Source organism: Columba livia, chromosome 1, assembly GCF_036013475.1.
Source record: "Columba livia isolate bColLiv1 breed racing homer chromosome 1, bColLiv1.pat.W.v2, whole genome shotgun sequence".
In the NCBI taxonomy this organism is placed as follows: Eukaryota; Metazoa; Chordata; class Aves; order Columbiformes; family Columbidae; genus Columba; species Columba livia.
Genome location: NC_088602.1, coordinates 149025958 through 149034875, shown reverse-complemented (window position 1 = coordinate 149034875; position 8918 = coordinate 149025958).

The window sequence follows — 8918 nt, the reverse complement described above, 5'->3', positions numbered from 1 at the left end:
TGGGTGTGTGAATGAGCGGGTCAGAACGCTGCCCACAAGATATGCATGGGAACGTGACTGAAAATGGTCACGACATGAGTGTGGTGTGTTTAGAATAACATTTTTTGAAAAAGCATCCTGTCTAACGTCCAGTCCTGTATCTGTAAACATATAAATTGAGAACCGTTAATAAAAGAGAGCTCAGCTCTGCCTGGCTCTGCTCTCGCTGCTAACAAGAACTCTGCGCCTGTGCATCTCTGTCTGCATCCCAGTGTCCGTCGTTTCTAATGGCCGCAAACCAGCGTTTAGAGGAGGGTCTGTTTTCTACTTGGTTCATATGTAGAATCAAACCAGCCACAGTGTGTGTTGAACACCAGTCTGGTTAGGAGTGTTACAGAGTAAGACCTTGCTGGCTTTGGTACCAAAAATGCAGATAACTCTGCTACCTCGTGCAACTCAACCCATGACATTTCAGCAGAATGGCTACCGTAATACTTTGTTGGACACATCTGGTCTTCTGTGTTGTGCTTGATTGAGCTCTACTGGCTGAAACTGATAAATGCATTCAAGGCCTAGGAAAGGGAGCTCATTTTCAGGTACTGCCCATCTGTGCTGACAAAATTTGGAATGGGATATGTACAGCGATATACAGCTATGTGCAAGAGACTGTGAGCTGAACAGAAAGTACCTTTGGTGCCATCTTGTATAGTATTAAATAATCTGCTTCCTGCATCTTCAGGAGGTGTTATGTGAGCCAAGACAACTATTCTCTGGGACAGCCAGACAACTGGTTGGGATCAGAGCCACTGAAGAACATGTCATTAAACATTTCAGGACATGTTGCCTCTATGGAGAGTCAGGAACAGCAATTGCATACAGATCACGCATCTAACCCCCAGGCTGATGATTAACCATGAATTAAAGATGAGAAACAACCTTTAAATCCCCAAAGACATGGCTCCAGACAGACCATTACACACATTCACATTTGTTGGTAAACCTCAATTCGAACAGTATATGGAAATTGAATCTATTGGGTTATTCCAAGAAAACTATCGCTGACTCACTCTCAGAATTTATTCTCATGTTAGCCATGAACAATCAATTCAGAAGAGAATCTGTCCTTTGAAAAAGGGATGGAATGTCAAACTGAATATGGAGTTCCCAGTCCTGATATCTGGGCTAAGTTTTGGAGAATCAAAAAATCCTAGAATGATGATGTGTGCTATATGTGTTATAATATCAGAACAAAAGACTACCAACAGCTCAACCTGTTAAGTAAAACTTTACTTCATTTAAATTATAAGGTTGTGTAGTACTGGAAGGGAAGACAAATCAGGGTGATATGAGGTCCTTGTTTATGGCAGTGAATACAAATACAGTGTAGTGGAAAAATATTTGGTGAAAATTCTTCATGGCTACATCTAAATACTGCTACATTTAATTTAAAAAACGATCTTAAATTTAGAGCAGTTAAGAATCTGTTAGACCATAGTCTGAGGCTATCAGTAGGAAGTTTCTCATGTGATGAGATGAATACAAACGTGCTAATTACTTTAATACCTTGAAGATTAGAACCCGAATGTGCTATGCTAATTTTGGTTTAAAATTTCAAACTTCTGAATTTACTTCCAAATTATTTCATTTTGCTAAGCATTTTACAAACCCATATATGGAACCATGGCAGCTCTGCACAGAGCACTTAGATCTGCTACTCACGGTTACATAAAATTCTCACCTACGTACTGGAGCAGCTTTTCTTTGATTTTGCACTTCTTACTTTCATTATATATTTATTAATAACCTGCTGTAATATGCACATAATTCTTACTCTCTTACCAAAATAGCATAGCAAAGTCATTTTGTCCATAATGTTTGAATTATTCAACAACCTGTGTTTCGTGCTATGTTTTGGAGTAATGACTGTAGTTGGCAATTTCTCATATCTCCCAAAGGAAGGACAGGGGATTAGCCTACAGAGTTCAATAGGTTTAATCTAATTTATAGCAAATGTGCAAATTTTTGTTGGGCAAAGGAGCTGTTTGTTTAAATTACCTAAATCATCTTGCCACCTTATTACCTCAAAAACCTCTCCTAAATTATATTCAAGAAGAATTAATCTCATTTACCAGAAAATGTCCATAATATAAGTTTTCCAGGCAATGCCACAGAAATTGAATAATGCAAATGCTTTGTCAAATCTTATCTGAATCTCTTGGTCTGTAAAGCTGGACAAGAAATCTCACAGTATGCCCTTCTATGAACTTTCTGATACTTCCTGCTTTTAATTTGGCCAAAAATACTACATAGAAAACTGCAACACAGCACTTTTTCTCCCAGCTGGAATTAGGAAATGCGGGGTATGAAAAGTAAAAAACAGAGAGTAGAGGAAAATGATCCAAATTTTTCCAAAACCTCTTAAAAAAACATTTTAATTCAACAGGTTTGTTGAACTGGAACTATTAATGACTGAACCCCCAATGGAAGGATTTATAAAAAAAAATATTTGAGTGATAATATCCAGATTTACAGTGTGTTCAGTTTGCAAATGTACTTTGTAGCAGCACCCATACTGGATGATAAACATCAAATTAAGGGATAAACACCGTACAGTCCCTCACTGCTGGCATTTTATACCCTATGCATGTGTACATGTAAGTGCAGGCAGTTAAAGACACAGTCACGTAGCTCCACCTTTCAGTGAAGGGAAGATCTAAGACTGTTTAACAGGTACTGAAATGCAGGTCAGTTGAACATTAGTATTTTGAAGGTGTTAACCTTAGAGATGCTAAGGCCAACTTGGAGTGCAAAAGCTGTGTGTACAGAAAGCTGGTCAAAGCTTTTTCTTCATCATTAGCAAAACGTATTTTCTCTTGTGATTAGCATAGGCTAAAGAGCAGAGGCAACAGCATGGGCTTCAAAGCACTGAAACTGATCTGCTACATACATACATACTGCACAAAATTAGAGCCTCTTGTCAACTGCAAAACAAAACTGCACAAGCTGGAAAAACTGGCAAGTGCTACTGTAACTTAAAATGTTGGTATGCATTTTCTATGCTTATATACTGTTACAGGTCCCAAGACACAATATCCTGTTAGAATCAGCACAGAACTCAAATAGCTATACAATTGAGAGGCAAGTTAAACAGAAACAAAAAGCTGATCCAAAACCAATTCAGACATGGTGTCACCTGATCCTCCATAGAGGCAATAGTTATTTTCACTAAGGTGGTCCAATGAACAGCTGAAAAGGTCAGAGTGTGGATTAACATACTTTTGATTTGCCATGGAGTCGTCTAAATCCACACTTGCGAAAGGTACTCTGGCAAAGCTTTCTACATGAAACTGATATTGCCTCAACGCTTCTTCCCTCAACTGAATTAAGGAAAAAAAAGTCTATCTCAATAATTTAGGTATGTCAGAATATGTACAAATTTAGCAAACAGAAGGTTCAGATAATTATCAACCCTTGACAGTTAAACAGACTGGGAAATACAAACGTCAGGTGTTACGTAGGTTCATTTAAAAAAATACGGAAATTAAATGATAAATGGTTTGCAGTTCTCTGAAAATGGCTCTTCAAATTTCACTTTTCCAACTACTTGTGCTAAGGCAACATAACTAATTATTTTGTTCTGTATGGAAGAACATGGGGAACATGCTAAAAACATTAACTGCTCCTTTTCTTTTTTCCTAAATACCCATTTTATACTGGAAAGAAGTAATATGAAGAGCCTTGAACTTGGCAAGATTATTCCAATCCTTGGTAAACAGTTTTAAGTAGACCTTAAAAACAGAGTATTAGAAACAAGCATCCTGGCTTTTGAATTAACTACAGAACAAAATGATTTCTGCTCTCTCCCCACTTGGGTTTTCTAAAAAAAAAATAAATAAAATAAAAAAATGCACCTGCACATACCCATGTCATGGGTACTGACTATAGTGTATGACATTCTGCACAAGTAGGTGCTACATAAAGCTTTGCTCTGAGAGTGGGCAGAAAAAACACCAACCTGTTTATACGTATATATAAAGGGTGAGTGTCACGTGGATGGAGCCAGGGTCTTCTTGGTGACAACCAATGGTAAGACAAGAGGTAATGGATACAAACTGGAACACAAGAGGTTCCACTTAAATTTGAGAAGAAACTTCTTCACAGTGAGGGTGACAGACACTGGAACAGGCTGCACAGGGAGGTTGTGGAGTCTCCTTCTCTGGAGACATTCAAGACCCGCCTGGACGCCTTCCTGTGTAACCTCACCTAGGCATTCCTGCTGTGGCAGGGGGATTGGACTAGATGATCTCTTGAGGTCCCTTCCAATCCCTGACATTCTGTGATTCTCTGGTTCTGTGTGATTCTGTCTCAGTTTCACTGCACATCCAGAAGGACAGAAGGACAGCAGTACCCCAGTCCAAGCCTTCTCATAACCAAGAAGATTTCTAGCTCTGTCTACAAGCCAATTAAACCTCCTGTTAAGCCTTTACTCTCTGGTCAAAATATGGATATGAGATAAAGTGCTGTATCTTGAAACATTTTCTAGTCTGCTTATTTTGCAGTGTAAGCACACAGCAGTCGAGACTGGAGTGTCTTCCAAACCCATCTTAAAGTTGACAAGTTGTAGAAGTTCTAGCGCAGCATTTTCTGGTTTCCTACACACTGGGATTTCCTTTTGGTTGCATGTAACTCAGGCAGTTGCTTTTAACCCTCTACCGCCCAGGCCAAAAAAGGGAAAACTTATTTTACAGCTCTTAGTTATCCAAGTCCAAATGGCAAACACTTTGTTTCTGGCAAACAGAACACACACAAGTTCTACATTATATGGACTCCACGGACCTGAGTCTTATAGTAACACCAGTTATTTGCACCACCCTGGAGAAGGTCCCCAGGATGGTGGCAAAGAGGGGACAAGTTGGACCCCTGCTCAGCACAAGGAGTGTATTAGACATAGTAAGTCCACTTGCTGCATTGCAAGGGAAGAGCGGTGAATGTCCCTACATCACTCAGTACTGCACCAAATAGCCAGCCTTCTGGATGGAAATAGTAATTTCAAGCACAAATAACACATTTCGTCTGGAAAGATCTGTCTGTATTCATTACGCTCACCTGTAATGAAGATTTCCACAGAACGCAAGGCAAGTTCAAGGAGCAGTGAGCAGCTGGAGGCCTCCCATGAAAGGCCCCAGATGGGGCCTGGTTAATTCACATTTATTAACTGAAAGCTGAATGTAATGGAAATTCCATCAGAATAATAGGAAGAAGCAGTCTGAAGTTTTCATCAGATATCAGACCAAGGCATTCTGTATTAAAATAATTTAAAAATATTGAAAAAAGAGTTTTACTGGGATTTACAATGTAGTAATTTGAGATGGTTTTAGGATGCAATCTTTGCATTAGTTTTGGCCAAGAAAATGATCAGAAACTTCTGAAATAGACCACTAAACAAAGATTGAATAAAAACATTTTTCAAGTATTCACGTGCAGCTATGTCATGAAAATCGAAGCCTATTTTTACGTCTCACTCCATGATGACATTTCTTTTACTTCAGAAATCCTTCCTGTTCTGAGGGAGGAAGACGCCCTCAGGAGTCTCAGGGAAAAGACATACAAAGGAAAGGGAAAAGCTCAGGTGAACTGCAGTGTGGTATTTTGGCTCAAAATTAATGACTAACTGGACAGAGAATGAGATGTTGGAACATGATCAAAGGTGAATTGAGAAGATGATGACACCAAAGGCACAACCATGCTATTTGGGAAGATGCAGCTCCTAGCTCTTGCTCAAGACCACTGCTTGTTAAGTACAGCTCCCTACAAACTACTACAGGATAAAGCCAAGAGGCACTGGACAACCCCAACATTAAGAAAATCAATGAGATTCTCAGGGAAGTGGCAAAGTCAAATGCAAACCACTCACTCCCATCCTGTACGACCAAACTGTCCACAGAAAACACGACAGCAAAGACAGTCCAAACTGTCCACAGAAAACACAACAGCAAAGACAGTGATAACGCTGCTATTCAGTTCTTGGTTGCAGGCAAAATAGTTACTAACTTTTTAGACCCATTTGCACTTTTATCAACTTTTCTGTGGTCCTCTGCTTGTTCTGCACCTTTGATGTTTTCTTATAGCCAGCTGGCTATCATAAAACTCTTTTGGGTATCTTCTTTTTAGTATTAAATCATTATATGTGGGTGGGTGAATGATTTGGAAAAAAAGAAGGGGGTCAAAAGGTTGCATGCAATTGATTGCAACTGGAGACCACTGTAATACCAGAATATTTATCCTCATTTAAGTCTGTTGAATACCCTTACACCAACACTACTTACTCTCTTTGTGGCACCCAGCTGTTGTATTTAATAACTTCCTAGCTTTCTGTACAAGGATCTCAAATATCACTTTAATAATTACCTCTTTCATTGAAAGCCTAGAAAAGTGGGTGGTCTTTTAGATTTCAATATTTTGGACTCCTCCCTTTCCTATCTATAGAAGTTGTTTTAATTTAGGATTTGGAATTGCCTTCCTTCAAAATTAGCGGAAATAAATTCTGTGATAATTTCAGGTTTTGCTTCCCTAGTAAGGATAATTGTAGATCAAGCTGCAGTTTGAAATTGTCCAATTATATCACAGTTTATGGAGCCTAGGATATTACCAGCTACACAAATGACAACTCATGATCTATGATAATTATTGCTTTTTTTGTTTGTCTGTTTTGTGGTAATATTAACGAAGAATAATGAGAATGTTAACATGGAAGAAAATGGTGATAACATACTCTAAGAGTCCGTCTGGAGAAGTGCCTGACCATCGCGATCAGGAACTGAGAGAACTGAGGCCCTGACAGAAAGAACGCATGGACAATGACTTGGAGAGAGGCCTGGGGAGAAGCACGGTGTTGCACTGGTTTCTCCGATAACGGGGGGGCTGCTGCTTACAATGGCTGCTGTATGGACTTCGCCTGCTGCTTCAGCCAAACCAGCCCCCGCCTCCTGAAAGTTATTGTTATGAGGGTCTCTTCGACCCAGGGACAATAGCTGCCGTCCAGAAGATGTGTTCTTACCTGCAGCCTCAGTCACACCTGTCCCCCACCTGCTCCCTCAAACAATGGCCAACGAAAAAGAGCATGCCCAGAAGCTTGCCAAGAGTCCTGAGGTCACCCAGTGGACTAGAGAAAGAGCCCTGAATGCTGGACACGTAAGCGCTGGCAAAAGAAAGCGTGCATCTTTCGAGCCTGCGCAGTACAAGCCTGGGTTGTGAAATCAAGGCGGAGACTGGCTTCAAACAATGGGAGCAGGCAGGGTGAAGAAGCGTAAGAGATGACTCCCAAATGGACACTGTCAAGATCTTCCTACCAGAGGATCCCAACCCATGATGGAGGACCAGCAGGACTCTAGGGGACCGGAGACCAGAGGGATGCCTCTGAAGCGCGACTGGTGGTAAATGCATCCTCATTCCCACTTTATTTTCCTTTTTTCTTTCCCTGTTTCTTTTTTTCTTTTCCCTTTTTCTTACTCTCTCTCTCTATCGCATACTGCTTTATGGGCAAATTAATAAAGTAACACTGTTGGACTGAATCATAACCCCTTGGCTTTTTGGTTGCCTGAATTTTGTGCTCTGAGATCAAAGTAAATGAACCATCAAGAGCCCATCACCGAGTGGACTGTGACACACACAAACAGTATTCTTTGTTTAGAAGAGGGCAAACAAACTAAATTTAAAGTACACATAACAATCCTCAGAGGTTAAAAAGAACTTCTAGGGTTATAACAGTATCAATTTAATTACGATACACATTTTTCTAGGAGTATTTTACATTGATAAATACAATCTAATGATTATAGTATCTTGGAACAGATGGTAAGCAGCTTTTAGTTTGTTGGTAACTCACGTAAACCTACAAATGCACACAGCAAGAATTCATTTGCTTACCGGTAGGTATTAAATTTTTATTCGCATTAGAATGACTTTATTTTTTTTTTTTAATTAGTCCACAGCCCAGGGTTACTTAAAAACTTTAACATGCACTGCAACTAGAGGAACATGCTTTAAAAGTAGAATAGTGCTTCAGAGAAAAAAAGGAATGTAACTTCTCCAGAAAAAAAAAGCCTTAGGGAACTGCTTTGACTTTTTAAAGTGGGCAGTCAGTAGAACACCTTTGTGACTAAATGAAGCAGAACTTTAAATCTTGAGGAAATTAAGTCCTGTCTCTTACAAAGGATGATATTAGAATCATAGGATCATAGAATTATTTTGGTTGGAAGAGACCCTCAAGATTAGAGAGTCCAACAATAACCTAATTCTAGCACTAAACCCTGTCCTTAAGAACCTCATCTATACACCTTTTAAACCCCTCCAGGGATGGTGACTCAACCACTTCCCTGGGCAGCCTGTTCCAATGCCTGACAACTCTTTCCATGAAGAAATTTTTCCTAATATCCGATCTAAAGCTCTCCTGGCACAACTTGAGGCCATTTCCTCTTGTCCTATCACTTGCTACTTGGGAGAAGAGTCCAACACCTCCATGCTAAAACCTCCTTTCAGGTAGTTGTAGACAGCGATACGGTCTCCCCTTCAACAGACAATACTGAAAACAGATCAATCTATGAGGAGACTTATAGTCATATTTTAGGTAAATTTTGGTGGCAATTGGAAAGCAAAATTTCTCAAGGATAAGAAATGATGAGAATTAAAATATGATCATATATTTATAAGCTGACTGTAATCTCAGTTTTTGCTGTCCTAGTTCTGAATCGGTTGTATGTGTCAAGCATAAATAGGGACAAACAAAAGAATATTTTAAAATCTAACTACTGCTAATGAGGATGGCTACAATGCTGTAAGGTGTTGAACATCTTGATATCACTTCACTTGCACTCTTGTATGAGAAGAGCAAGAAAAATATGCTTCTAGAAAGGAGAATGTCTTTGATTTTCCCATAAAAG